The 15194-nt window shown below is 35.4% G+C and overlaps 1 protein-coding gene across 18 annotated transcripts in view; it reads right to left on the bottom strand.

The window, feature by feature from the left end:
• Positions 1 to 15194, bottom strand: part of LOC146595337 (uncharacterized) — a 206295-nt gene that overhangs the window by 40797 nt on the left and 150304 nt on the right. The window lies entirely within an intron of this gene.

The raw sequence follows: 15194 nt of genomic DNA, 5'->3' as shown, positions 1-15194 counted from the left end.
GTAAGAAATTTTTTTGCCTCAAAAAGGATTCTCAGATTTGGGATAAGTTAAAAAAAATAAATAAAATAAAATAAAAAAAAAAAAAAAAGAGAGAGAGAGAGGGATAGAAGACCAAACACAACCATTTAAAATCCTCTTTTCTTCAGGAATTGTTCCTTAAATGCATACTCAACTTATCTTTAGTTGATGCCCACATGGTCATATGCAGCCTAATCTGAGTTTACCACACTAGCACCTCACTTTCAAGTGGCATAAAGGAGCTACACAGCATTTTCTTGTAATCATCTGCATAGTCATACTGCTGTACACTGATATGAGTATGTAAAAATACAGATTAGAACTGACTGAGCTACTAATATGAATAGCAACTGTGTGACTTCTCACTTCCATTTAAATATAATAGTAGACTTCAATACAGTCAAGCTATATTTTTAGCTATACTATAACAATTACATAACCCTTGATTTATGAGGGAACTATGCATGCTAACATGAGAAGCAGAATATGGGTATATTTAAGAACTATCAAAAGCCATAAGCTTATCACATTAAAACCAAGTTTTTAAGAGTTCATGAAGGACATAAAAGCCTGTTAAACATATTTAAATAATGCATACACAGGGATTAGGTCTGTGTTCTGTTTTGTTTAGATTATGCTGGATCAATATATGGTTCTGAAGGCACTGAGATGCCTCAAACATATAAGTTATTCAATGGAGTCCAAATATGAGAATCTTTCTTCTGACATGTTGTTGGACGTAAGCTTACTGTGAAGGATGTAACTACAAATGCAAATAATTAAGTCTGAAAAAATGTGGAAGCTGCACAGTTACAAAGAGCGTTGAGTGTTATACTCAACCACAACTAGAACGCAATGCGGATGTACTGTAAAACTTTTCAAAAGTTTAACCTATACCAACATGTCCCAACTAAACGTAACCTCCTGGAAAACGCTGAGTTTGATTCCCTTCTGAAATTTTCCAAAAATGTGAATAACCTAATCAATGCTTCCTAAAGCATGCCTTAACTGCAAAGGAGCAGTAACAAACCTCTGTTCCAAGTGAAAAATCATTTTTCAGCTTCTCAGATGACATAGGTGACTTACCCAAATACCTCTATCTGGCTTCACATTACTTCTTAGTCTCCCTTGTTAGCAGTGATGTTGCATCTCAAACAGACAAAGGCAAGCAGACTCCAGTTTGTTTGTTATCAGTGGACCTGAAATTAAGAAAAGAATTGTATCCAAAATTACTTTTATTCTCTGTGCCTACAGGAACGTAAGTACTGTCTTAACTTCAATATTGGCATACTTGAAAATCTCAATGAGCCATCAATGACAACATCCCAACTCACAAGAAGCCAGTTCCACAAGATTCCACAAAAAATGGTAGTAAGTGAAGGCATTCTTAAAATAAGGTCTGTTATACAAAAGCGTATTACCCTCAACATCTAAAGCTCAGCTTTTAGCCAGGAAGAAGTCTGACGCTCATTTCACTTTTTTTTTTTTTTTTTGGATGCTTGAAGCAAACTGAAAAGCTTTCAATTTCTGAGTTTCAGATCTTCATTGTGATTACTTCAAAACCGTCCTTTATGGAAGAATGCCACATTTGCATTTATTAACAGCATGGCTCACTGCACCTTCATACTGTTTGGAATACTTTAATAAAAGGAATAGCATAGCTGAAATCAGGTTTGTAAACAAGTCAGCAACCCAACATATTGATCTACTTCTGCTATATGGTTTTGAGTTTATACGTTAATAATCTGATCTATTATTTTTAGCAAAATCAAGAGAGTCCATGTAAGTTGACCATGGAATCATGAATCCACTTCTCTGCACAGCAATAGTAGACTGTATAAAAAGAGTAAAGTATTCTGATGATCTCTACAACATTTACATACTTTTCACACCTGATTTTCACAATCAACTGTTTTCTCGGTTGCCCTAAGATCCAACAAAAGTATTTGAAATTGTGTTGTGCTGCATGTGAGCATCAGCTGGTGGGAAAAGATCATCTATCTTTTATACTACACTTTGTTCTCTAGGAATAACCCCAGATTTCCTCGCAGGACCATTCAAAGGTTTTATCATAACTGGTTGGTGCATTTAATACTACACTGACCTGATAATTCAATCTTAGAGACAATAATGTTTACTATGGTTGGAATCACTCCAAGAATCCCAGTAACAGAAGCAAAAAGGCACCATCTTCCTTCTGTTAGAAAGCTGTCACAGAGAGAGTTTTAGCTACAGGAAACTAGTATCATACATGTTAGATAAGGACAGACTATAATAACAGTCTTTTCTTCAGGTCTGTGAATCTGTTAAGGAAAAAAAAAATCCTGCTTTGAGGCAAGACCTAGTGCCAAAATCTACACTGGAAAATTCTGTCTTCTGTAGGTAAGTTATATTCAGGACAAGATATCTTCTTTATTCAGTGACTGAACTCTTACTTTATATCTCTTCAGCAAGTAATGCAGAAATATCTTTTCTTATTGTGTTTGAGAGTTGAGCAAAGATCTACTGCTGACACAAACAGCAGTAAATCTAACACTGAAAAAGTCTGTAAATGTCATTGGCAAAATATCTTTTAATTAAGAAGGAAATGACACCTATGATGGAATATGATTTGTGTTTTACTGCTTTGAAAACTTCATAACTCAATGTTTTGGTAGGTAAGTACGGCTTTCTAACATATCATCAGCTAGTTATACCTGCTATATTAGTCACATATTCTTTTACCTTAACCAAGGTATAGCTCATTAAAAAAAAAGTTTTGAAAAGACTTACTATATTGATGAAAAAGATTTAAATAATATTATACCATATTCCCTTTTCTCATATTTCTGCATTTCTGAAGATGTAAAGTAGTACTAATAGAATACTTTAAATAGCAGCTACTATAATCATTCATGAAAACAGCAGGAAAAAAATGTTAYGATATAGCTTAAAATTTATTAAAATTTATTACAATCTTTCCTCAAAGCACTGCACTGAAAATGCACAACATGAATTAAAGAATCATATTAAGATGGTATGTACATAACTGCACTTAGCTCATTCGGAAAAAGAATATTGTATTCCTTGCCTGGACTCTGAGAGTGGCCTATGAACAGTTACATTATGGCTTGGCTATAAGGAGCAAAATATTCTGCAGGGTGCTTACTATGATTTTATTTTTAAGAGAGAAATAGTATTTACTCTTCCTAATGACATTTTCCAGAAATCATTTCAGATATATTCTTTTCCTTCCCCAAATCATTTTTATGATTATCACTACAAACTAAACTCCCAAGAACAGACTGTTTTCTTAAAAATACAATGTCAAGTTGAACAGACCAAAATCCAATCTGTTTCCTTTTCTTCATAGATGTTGTTTTACAGTGGAGATATAAGTATTTGTATTCCAAACATTATTCTATTATTTTAAATAAAATACTGTAAATTAAGAAGAAAATCGATAGTTAGCTTCCACCAGCAAAGCCCATTACCACAAACTGGTCTGCTTCTGTGATAAGGAAACAAAACTTTTCTGTCTCCAGTACTGAGAAAATATTATCAGCCTGATTTCTACATAAAACTGCTTGCTTTTTCCCCAGACTCTCAAAGCTTGTCATGTCCTGGCTTTCTTTCACGTGTTGTATGTGTCCTACAGCACATTAGGTACCAATTCCTTCCTAGAAATGGAATGCACTGTTTTGAATGCCTACAGACAGCAAGTGCTAATTTCACGAATTAAACAGTTCTCTCTAACTGCAACTGCCATCTATGTATCGCAGTGCCACTAGGGATTTCTCTCTGCCTCACTCTGGATAGTTTTGCTATACCACTATTCATTACAACCAATGTACATATATATGCATATATATGCACATATATATCCATAAAATAAGATAGTGTATTCTACGCATTTATCCTCTGAAATATGCATTAAGGAATTCTTTGGTTGACAGCCTGGGTTTTTTGTCTGGGCTAGTTAAAGAGTAACAACATTCAATGGATTCAATCAAGAATTAGCAAGAAGCATGAAAATTATTTTACGTATTTCCCTTTCTTCATATGCACAACTAAATCAGATGCATTTTCTTGGTATTTGTGCAAATAGACACTGTTTTCATGTAGTTATAAATAGTCACTGAGATTATCATCAGAGAAAGAAATTAGGAGGGAACAAACACATAAAAAGCCTGTTTTTGTTTATTTATATGCTGTATTTCACAGCATTTTTTCCCATTTTAAGCCAGCCAGTTAGACCACTGCTGAAAGAAATCTTGTCCAAGATCAGCAGGAAAAGAAAAGAAGTCTTTAATTATTTTTTCAAAGTAACTAAACACAAAACAAAACAAGGCACAATATTTGAACAGTATACTAGAAACGATATATTAGATTTTACCAGCTGAGGGAAAAATAGCAAGCTAAGCATATCCCCTTAGCTCTCTCATTTTGTTAATTCTTCATCAGCGCAGGCACCTATAAAAGACTTAGGCTGAATTCCAGCCGGTTTAATCTCTCCCCAGACGAACCTGGAGACGTTCTATTTAAATATGTTTTCATTTTCTTCATGTTACACCATGTGCTTCTTCTCTGGAGCTGCAGACTGTTGTCCTGAGAGGGTAATACAGGTAACATTTAATATATAATTGTATAATAATAGTGGCTTTTATCAACCCTGAAGTCCACTGACACTATTACTTCTCACAGAATCTACCCCTGTGACTAAGGCCACCTATCCTGGGGATCTACATGCTGCAAACTTCACACTATAACTCCAACAGCAGACACTAAGAKGGAAGTCAAGAAAAGTCAGTTTGCACGAAGACCAGTGATGTAAAACAAGTCTCTTTGTTCTGAGAGTTACCTTTAGAAATTTCTCTCATATTCCCAAAAACACAGTGTTTGCATGATCATAAATAAGCAAGCAAAGCAAACAATCTATAAAACATACCCAAGTTTCCCTTTCAATGGCATCAACTTTGTCATTGTAATTTTGCCCTGAGCATTCATTAAGTCAACAGCAGAACAGTGAAAGATTTGCAAAGTTTAAAGAAGTCTTTAATTTCAGATTTGATTTTTGTTGTCTTTATGAGAAAAAATCCTCAGGGCAGACACATTTTTTCATATGCAGCTCCAAGGGTACAGATGAAATATGTAAACTATATGACGAATCAAGTCATGTATCACTAACATAGGTATAACTCTCAAAAACACAAACTGTATCTAAAATCCAGGAAAATTCTGTTTACAAAAAGATCATCTTTGTTCTTCACTATCTTGTGCTACGTATTGCTTTCACCTGAAACACTGATACATTTTCCAGAGCATTACACTGAATTTAGTGTCTATTTTACAATATTTATCACATGTATTGTATGAAGCATCATTGTAGTAGTGCACTGCAAATAAAACTATTTGTATTTTCAATTAAACCTCCGAATTCTCCTGAACTGCATTCCTGCCCTGAAAAGTGCAATGCATGTGATAAATGCAGTGTATTTTGTACTCTTCACCAGGAACACAACACAGGAATGGCCTGAAGATTAGGCAAATGACTAAAACTACACTTGTGAGTGGTCCTGCACATCTCAGAGAAATATACCAGAAGAAATCACCTCAGACAAGTCACCAAAAAACCAAAAGCRAATAGAAGTCCTTGCAATGAGTGTACCTGTTGTTCAAATCCAGTCTCCCATTCCATCACGAAGAAAAGCTACTTGTGCTGGTCTATATGCTGGTATGTTTGTGGGAGCCTAGCAAATCACATCTTCCTGCCTCCTTGTGTCAGAGGGAGCAGAGTTTCCCTATCCTACTGAGCCAGCTGGGTGGCAAGAGGTCTGCACTTTGCAACCTGTCTTCTGGGGACCATGGAGGACAGAAATGATCTCTGTGACAGGTGGCTTGGAGAACAAATTCCTGTGTGTTGGCTGCAAGTCTATTAACCTTAAGTTTCAAGAGACCTAAGAGGCTCTAAATAGCCACTCTTCTTTTGGAATTTTTTTAGTAGTCACATACTGAAAAAGTTTGAAAACCACTCTTTTGCACAAAAGCTAATCCACTGACATACAGGATAGGACACTTGCGCTTGCTGACTCTATACCCTCAGTTTAAACAGCTTACTTGAGACCTGACATCTACCTAAGAAAAGAAGACTTAAGAAAAATCTCCAATAGTCTGGTGTCTGTTATCTTCTGCTACTAAATGTTTGCTCCTGTATAGTACAACACAGACAAACATCAGAAAACAGTATGCCTTGGTGAAAACAGTATGCCTACTTTTTATACAATCTCTATTTTAACTTTCTATCTAAGCAGAGAAAAAGTTTGATTATCTAAATTGAGAATTTTAAATTAATTGAACTTAGATGTTTATCTAAGTAGAAAAAACTCAGCAAACAGTAATAACTGAAAAAGTATTTTTCAGTTTTAATAATCGAAGTGACAATAACTAACATTAACTAGAGAATGGAAATTTTTACTTTGTTTTTATATAGCACCTACTTAAGAAGGTATTAGTTCATATAAATATTTTATCATTGTAAATTGCATCTTTACTGAACTAGATCATCTTCACATTTAGTCTTTTTAATATTTTTACTGAAACAGAAACCCAGTAAACATGCATCTAATTTTGGTATCTTAAAGCAATAGTAGAGCTGTACCTTTGTCTTTGCTCTATGTCCATCTCTGCTGTGCCCAGGACTATTTTCATCTGCAAATGATTGCTTAAGCTATAAATGCACAGTAAGATACATAACTGGCTGCATAATTGAAATGGCTTCCGGAAGGAGGATGCAAAATCTGAACTGTCACCTCCAACTCTGTTTCTCAGTGACACCACGGCAGAGTTCCACAAATAGCTGGCAAGTTACACAGAAAGGCTGTGTGATGTCCTGCCAGGGCCTTTACTGGGCTTCCAGAGGACAAAGGGCAGCTATTATTATTTATAGAGAAGGAGGATACTGTACAAACCATCTGAGGTTTTAGTAAGTTCGAAATAATGCAATGTGCACCACGTTTTCAGAAATGCTATTAGAGTAAGCCTATGACTAAAAGGKGTCCTCTAGCTAATACAGGGCCTGGATACAAGAAGAAGTTCAAGACGCATGCTTAAATCTCTCTCATTTTGGATAGCGCTTATATTGCATTTTGGTTTAAAAGAAATTTATAGCAGACTTCTATCCATTTTATATAGTTTGCCTAAACAGTGCTGAGGTGAGGATTACCCCTTATTCTGTGTTTGTGCAGTGTTTGGCACAGTTGTACCTTTTTCTCCACGCATGTAATGACTTTCTCTTCTGTATTTGTATATCACACTGAACGAGGGGTTTTACATATAATTGATATGCCTTCGCCCTCCTCAGCCATAACGTATACAACTTCACCATTAATGGATTGATAAGACTTGATTCTAGCCCCAGTTCTGCCACGCAGTTACTCCAGCTGCTCAGGTAGATCATTCCTGCCGTGCCGCTGGTCTCCGGGGACAGGGTAGTCAGGGCAGTACAGCTCTAATGTCTGCCACACAGCTGATGGGTGGCTTCATTATCTTCACAAAGGAAAACAGAACTACTGTAAATTGTTGGTCAGTGCCTTGGAACGTTTGCGACGTCTGTCAATAATATCAGCAAATCAATTAGGATTTTGAGTATTTACAAATATAGGCTGTTCTCTAAAACATAAATACCTTTTCCCTCTTTCCAGTTAAAGAAAGGACTAAGGTAGCTTTACTTACTGCCTTATGTAGTCTTACCCTGCCTTCTCTCCCACTCTCTTCCCGTATGATAAGGGTGGAAAACTGTATTGCCTCCCTCTCTATAGACACTGTTTTTATTTTAACTTGGATGATTTTCAAACTTGACAGAACCTTTAATATGACATAATAGGAAAGCTGAATGTCAGTCCCAAGAGCCAAAAAATCACTGAGCTTTAACCTGCCTGAAATGCAGTAAACAGCTTCAAGAAAGCAAGCAGACAGAATTACTTAGGTATTCTGGATTAAGACATGCCTATTGTATCGGTACTAACTGTGATGACATACAAGGTCACCGGAAGATCCATAAAATCACTGATTTTAAAGGTGTTTTTTTTTTCTTTTTTGCTAACAAACAGTATTCTGAGAATCTGATGTAGAAATAAACCAGTTTCTTACTTCATCTGAAAATGCAGCAATCAGTGATCATTTTCATATAACAAATCTGGCAATGTCTGGCCCATGCCAATCTCATAAAAATAGCTTATGAGATCTTTTTATGATGTCTTGATGAGCCATAGCATTTCTGTATGTATTGATCCTAACAATTTCCTTTTGATTTCTGCTCAACTGTGAGAATAGTAACTCCTACCTTTTACCTCTCCTGGCATCACCACCATGAGCTACTTCTCAACACTTCCTCTGGTGGCTTCCTTCTTTCACTGCCAGCCATGCATCAGCCATGGTATTTTGTTATACCTTCATTCCTCCTGTCTTTATTCCACTGTTATGATGGCTTGTATTCCTTTGGGGGTGGTTCCTTTCCCTTTACTGTCCTCCTCTAAGAAAATAACAACAAAAAACAACAACAACAACAACAAAAACAAAACAGAAACTTGTATTGTTTAAAATATTCTGCATTGTATCATAGCTTTTGTATTACCTGGGGAAACACAACTGTAGCCAAGAGCTACAAAACAGCTTATTTTTTATTATTTTTCAGGGGTAGAAGCCCACCATTGATGTCAGATTTTCAACAGAGCTGAGCATCAACTAGTTACTGTTTTGGTTCTTATGATCCAATATTTAGAATAGCTCAGTGCCAAAAGTGCTGAGCATTTTTGAAATTCATTTCTTTTATTCTGCTGACTAAATAGCATTTGAGAATTTCTAACACTCTGGTCCTGAACTTTCAGTGACATACTATGCAACATGGAAAAAAATGATTTTGTTTTCTTCCAAGTGTCAAAAGAAATTCAGGATACACATGAGCAAATATATACACAATTTGTCCCCAGTTTCAACTTGGCTCCCTGCTAAAATACTCGCTTAAGAATACTAATGTTATGTTATGTGATGTTGCATTACGTTTACTATAATAATTTGCCCCMAAAAAGATCGGACATGTAAGACAGTTCAGCTTTAGTGGATTAAATCTTTCAAAGTCTATTTGCATTAAAAAACTTTCTCAAAATGAAATCAAGGAAGGAAAAACTCCCACAGGCAGCTAAACTTTAAGCTGATTTAGTTAAATCAGTCTCTCAATGATATGATTTTGTAAGTACATTTGGCTGATCACTTGGTTTTGTTCTGAAGTCTGCAAAACTTGATGAGCAAATAGTAATTTTAATACTGTGCTATTCACACTGCTTTCCATTTGAAGCKCTCAGTGTATTTGAAAAACACAGCCGTTTGTCAAACAGGACAAGGAGTTCTTATTTAACAGAAATGCTATGAAGYACTTCTGGGTCTGCAAGCAAAGAGCAGTGGGGGCAGTTGCAACTTCATCATTTCCAACTCTGCCCTTCACCCACTGAAGGATGGATAAATCTGCTGCCCACTCATTTCATCCTCTAATCTAAGAGTTCAACAATATATACAGACGGTAGGAACATTTAGTACATCATGTGTTTTATTATGTCCAGCAAAGAATAGTCTCACCTTAAACAAACCTTGTGACTTCTGGCTAAATCCTAACTGAATTAACTACAGGTATATTTATAAAATAGCATATGTGTTAGGCCTAAAAGCCTAACTTTTAGAAGGTGATAAATTTGACAATTCAACTCTCCAAGTCTATCAGATCTTGTTTATTTAATTAGTATTTAAGCATTTATTAACCCATTCCAATGAGAGCTCTAGTGTCTCAATAWGGAAAAGACTGATGACTGTTCTTTGCACCTTTTTTAAATGGCAGATTTTGTGACACACATTCCCTCTCAACTTCCCATTTCTATCACTGTAAAGCTGAAAATAACATCTCTCAATGATAACCCAATTGTTTGGATAAATTAATAGTGCTCCATACAAAAGGAAGGAAATCTGGTAACATGCACCAAATGTTAACACAGCTGAAAGCACATGGTGTTTTTCAAGCAAATGTTTAAGCATGATTTTAATACATGAGACATGTTTCAGCAGAATTCAGTTTTATAAATACAGAAATACTTCAAGAATATGACCCAGATTCACCAAAATCCCCTGACACATACTTCGGCTGCAACATGGCAGTGGAGTTAAAGATATGCTTAAGTACTTCCTTTAACTGATGCCTGTCATGGGATTTTCTGCTCTACCATGTTCATGCTTATAACTGATATGGCTGCTCAGAAGTAACTTCTCTTGAAGTAAAGACCTTTTAGGTTCACAGTTATTTTGTTTCCTGCTTGCATGATTGCTTTGTCCTGGATTACTTAGTTGCACTCAGTGTACCACACAAACCTAATTTCTTTTAAAAATGAATCATGTTTCAAAACTGGAATCTTAATAAGCCATTATCAGCCTTGCTGTAAGATTCCCTGATGTATCCTCCATCCCTTTCACTACCAGGAGGTAGCTTCAAAGTGAATAGAAGGAAGTAGTTCTTCACAGAATGTTCGTTAAGCAGTGGAGCTCCTTGCCTGAGAATAATGTGGATGCTCGAAGTTCAAAGGGCTCAAAGACTGTACAAGTTCACAGGAGAGAAATCCACTGGAGTTACTAAATACACAGAAACCATGCCTGGTTTAGTATACCTCTGGCTGCACACAGAGGGAGTACTTGGTAAAATTAAATATAATTTCCTTATTCTAATATATTTCTTTAGGCATTCAGTTTTGGCCACCGCTGAAGACAGGGGACCAAATGGATGGCGAATCCATCCTTCTGCTGCATGAATCACTTCTCTAAGCTAATGGGGTCACTCTTTGGCTTTTATGTTCCAGCCTTTCCAAAAGAGGTATCCATAGCATTAAGTCCTAATCTTTGCAAAGCTCTGCGACTGAATGATCAGGAACAGTTCAACAAACTGTAAAAAATGAAAGACTAAAGCTGAACCAAATCCTGTCTGAGCCAACTGGCTAAAACTGATCAAAAATGGTTTCAGCATTTTGTCATTCTCCTAAGAAAATAAACTATCAAATCCTTCCACACAGAACTAACTAGCCACATATACAGTTTCAGAGTAACATATTTTAAATTATTTTTTAATGTAGTTCACTTTTATGTTCAAAATTCAATTTTAAACAAGTTAATGACATTCAACAAAGGTAAAACTGCTATACTGGTTATCTAAAGTTCTGTCACTTATCAAGTCTAATGACTTTTAACTCAATCAGACCGACAGCACTGATGTCCTATAGTATTCTTAGTGAAAATAAGGAGCCAAAATGATTAGATCTTTGAGACTCTCTTGTCCCTTCCAAACTCCTATTTATTCCTATCAGAATTACACATACGAAGAAATTCCACCATAAGTTTTCTCGTAAGAATGCCAATCTGATTCTGCAGATTTAGCAAAATAACAAACTTCTGTGAAACAAGCTTCTCTGAAAAGACCCTCCTAATAGCCCAGAAACGATATAAACACAGTATTTTTAAAAATTTGGTGTTGGGGGAAGAGGTGGGGGGGCTACGTGAACACAGAGGTGTCACAGATCTGCACGTGCCATTTAATATCTTGCGAGTAGCCTGAAAGTTAAAATTTTAAAATGCTGAATCATGAAATGGATTATAACTGTGGCAACTGAAATTTCATTCAGATAGCAATCTGAATGATTGGCAATCAATTCCACCACTTATAATCCATAAGAAATGATTTGGCTGCATTGTAGCACAAAGAACAGTTTCTTGGAAACATACTTCAAGTTTCAGGAATGAAAGGCAAATTTTAACATTTTAAGAAAACTACTGCATTGTTCAGACTGAAGGTGAGAATTTTGTCTCTGGTTCTCATTTTAGGCAATGCAGCAGTTTCCTTAAAATGCTGGAAATTGCCTTTCATTACTAAAATTGAAAGCATATTTCTGAGAGTTTAGCTAGGTGAAATTATCATCAAGGGGCATGTTTTCTGTGTACTGTTTCAGGCTGAGGGTCATCGTAACTGTCATTTTCTTGTTTTTTGCAATGCAGTGGAGGGAAAAAAAAATCAAACCCCTCTGAGGGCTGGAATTCAACCCACCTTTGTATCATTTTTAACATTCATTTTCCTACGGCTTAAATCAATCCTCCTACTATCTGTAAGAGCCTGCTGGGATCTGTTCTTTGAACTGCCTGCTTTTCCCTTTACATACTTCTGCTTTATGATCTCATTCTCCACTCATATATCTTCCCTTTCCATCCGTAGGCTGGTAACTCATAAATCTACCTCTTCTTTCATGGCTTGTCTCATTTCATCTCATCCTGGCTCACATTTCTTCTTAGGTGTTTTGTTGTCAGTTATGAGTCACTATAAGTCACGCTTCATACGCATCTGAAACTCTCTTCCGTCCCCACATTGCATTATACTGTTCAGTATGTGCCACTACTATCTTCTCAGATCCCATGAATGTCTCACTTCCCAACAAAAGAAAGAAAAAGGCAAAAAAATTAGTTGATCTTTTTTGAACATTTTCAAGGAAAACAACATCTCAGACAAGTTTAGGAATTTCCAACATGAAAGTATTCCCATATTGCATCCTGTTTTACTGCAGAGTGTTTGAGAATGAGAAGGACGAAGGTTTTCAGAGTTTCACAAAGTTTTCAGATTAGTTAGAAAAAGTTACTTTTAAAATGCTACCATCTTTCAGAAAATACTGACTGTGATAATATCTGTGACTGTGATCACAAGTTGTTCAGGTCCCAAAATTACAGAAAATTTGTGAAACAGGAGTATTACTTTTATGAAAACCAAAATAAGTAAAATTTTTGATCTCTTGAACACAGCAACACTTATAAGTAGCTTTCTTACACTATAATTTATTTAGAAAATAGTGGACCGAGGTACTGTTAGAAATAAGAGAAGTTCACAATGGGTGTTAACTGTAATTTTTTTCTAGTTAGGAAAGAAGGAAAAAAAAATCTTCCTTCCTATCATAGCTTGTTATTCACAGTTATTCAGTTATATAGTTTTGAAAAGTGCAAAGGGAAAATCTGKTTTTGGAGGGAATTAGATGTGCTAGGATGATCACAAGCTGAAAGTTAAAATTAAGCCTATTCTTCCCACAACTATGAGTTTTTAGCACACTAAGTAAGGTTAGCGATTCAAGTCTGAAACACTGGATGTTTAATTTGACCACCAATTTTCCAAATTTGGGTACAGAATTAGTGTTTAATTTCAGGTCACAGAATGTTCTCAGACAATATTCTTCCTATCTATTGTCAATAAAATTTGTATAAGGATCATTTSTCCTGTCTTAGAGTGTTAACTCAAGGAACTGCATAACTGATCAGCTGAATAGTTTTAATCTCAAATATGTTTATTTTAAAAAGCCTTAAAAGTTGAAATTATTTATATACAATTAATCTTCTTATGGGAAAATAATATCACTCTTCAAAGTTGAACAGAAACCTTTTCTGAGTCTACATTAAGAGATTTTGACAGCAATTTCCTGTTCTTACAGAGACAAGTGTAACTCCAAAGAAAGACTGAGGATGTTTCTGATGGCCAGGGATCTGATTCAAGGCTCCTGGAAGACAAGGAAGTGTTCACTACTGACATAATCTAGGACACAGTACTGGAGGACCCATGTTAAAAAAAACATTGAAGGAAGATGAAATAGTGAAATGAAAAGTGCTATTAATGTTCCACCATCATTCTCTGGTTCCATGCCTTATATCTGCATTGTGTAAGACAATCTGGTGCTCTGGAATTTACTATCAATTTTGTATACAAGTTTTTGAGGTTCACTCAGATGAAGTAATCTACACAGAGCCAACAAACAGATTAGCAGCAAAATCTGAAAGAAAACAGCAATACATTATCTCCAAACACACTGCCAAAACCACTGGAATGTACACATAATAAAACACAAACTTGAACAAATATCTGGAACCTGATACATTGTGTAGTTCAAGAATTAAAAAAATATTCAGAATGACTGCTGTTTATTCATATGTGCTCTTCAGACAGTCACATATGGTGTAACATTTAACAAGAGTGATTCTTCATGTATTAGTGACATACACGTTAAATATATGTCCTTAGGAGATAACTCTGTTTCTGTGGTTTTGTTTAAAATACTTAATTACAAACAATAGTTTGCAATATTAATTACACTGATTTAATGATTGTGACAGGTAACACATAAGACTGTAATGATTATCAAAAAGTAAAATGTTCTCTCTGAATGTACTTTGTGTTGATATAGTCTGCAAGACAACTAACTTACCTTTAAGCCTGTGAGCAGTCCCATTTGCTCAACTTAATTGATCACAGCTATAAATTTACAGTAAATGTACGTAGTTATAATGTACAGTCAATATCTCTACATTATTATCATAATATAAAAATATATATAATTACTTCGCTATTAAGCTCCAAGTTTTCACATCTGTAGCATGTTTGCCATCACCTGCTCAAAAGGAGCTTTGAAAAGCAATCACACAATTGTGCTCTCTGCTTCAGAGATGCAAAACACAGACTAAACAGATTCCTTTAAAAAATCAACTGTATTTTTCACTGTGTATACTACTTGAATAAAAATCTGTCTTCCTATAATCCAGAAATCTACAACTTTTTCCTAGATTGTTCTTGCTACCTAAATGGAAAGTCCCTTTTCTACACTGCAAATACCTRAAATTCTTTCAACTTAAACAGGACATTTATATATTTAAATCTCACTGAAATCCTTGAGGCATCACCAGAGGTACATAGCACCTTCTGTTTTTCCTCAGCACCAAAACGAATTTTGCCCTCCATGTAACCTAACCTACATGTAATGTAGTTCCTAGGATCTAATTCACTACTCCCAAGATCACTGGGAGTTTTATAGTACCTTCTTCAGGTGCTGAATTGGTACAGCAGCAGAGGAGAGCTAGTTCATTTTGCTCCAGTGAATTTCAAGAAAGAATTTGCTTTATTTACAGTTCCAGAGATAGTTAAGTCAAATTTTACTGTCTATTGTACTAACAGGAATGACTGAATATCCAGAAGCATRTGATTTTTTATTATGTATATAAATATGTATTATTTTATCAATTTTAAGCTGCAACTCTTAAACAGTAAGCTTTTAATCACAACTTCATCTCTAAGCTGCATGGTGGCATTTTGA

The sequence above is a fragment of the Rhea americana genome, unplaced genomic scaffold, assembly GCF_003343005.1.
Source record: "Rhea americana isolate MKP2758 unplaced genomic scaffold, rheAme1 scaffold_228, whole genome shotgun sequence".
Taxonomy (NCBI): domain Eukaryota; kingdom Metazoa; phylum Chordata; class Aves; order Rheiformes; family Rheidae; genus Rhea; species Rhea americana.
Note: the sequence above shows the minus strand (reverse complement) of the source record. Positions and strands in the feature narration are given on the sequence as shown.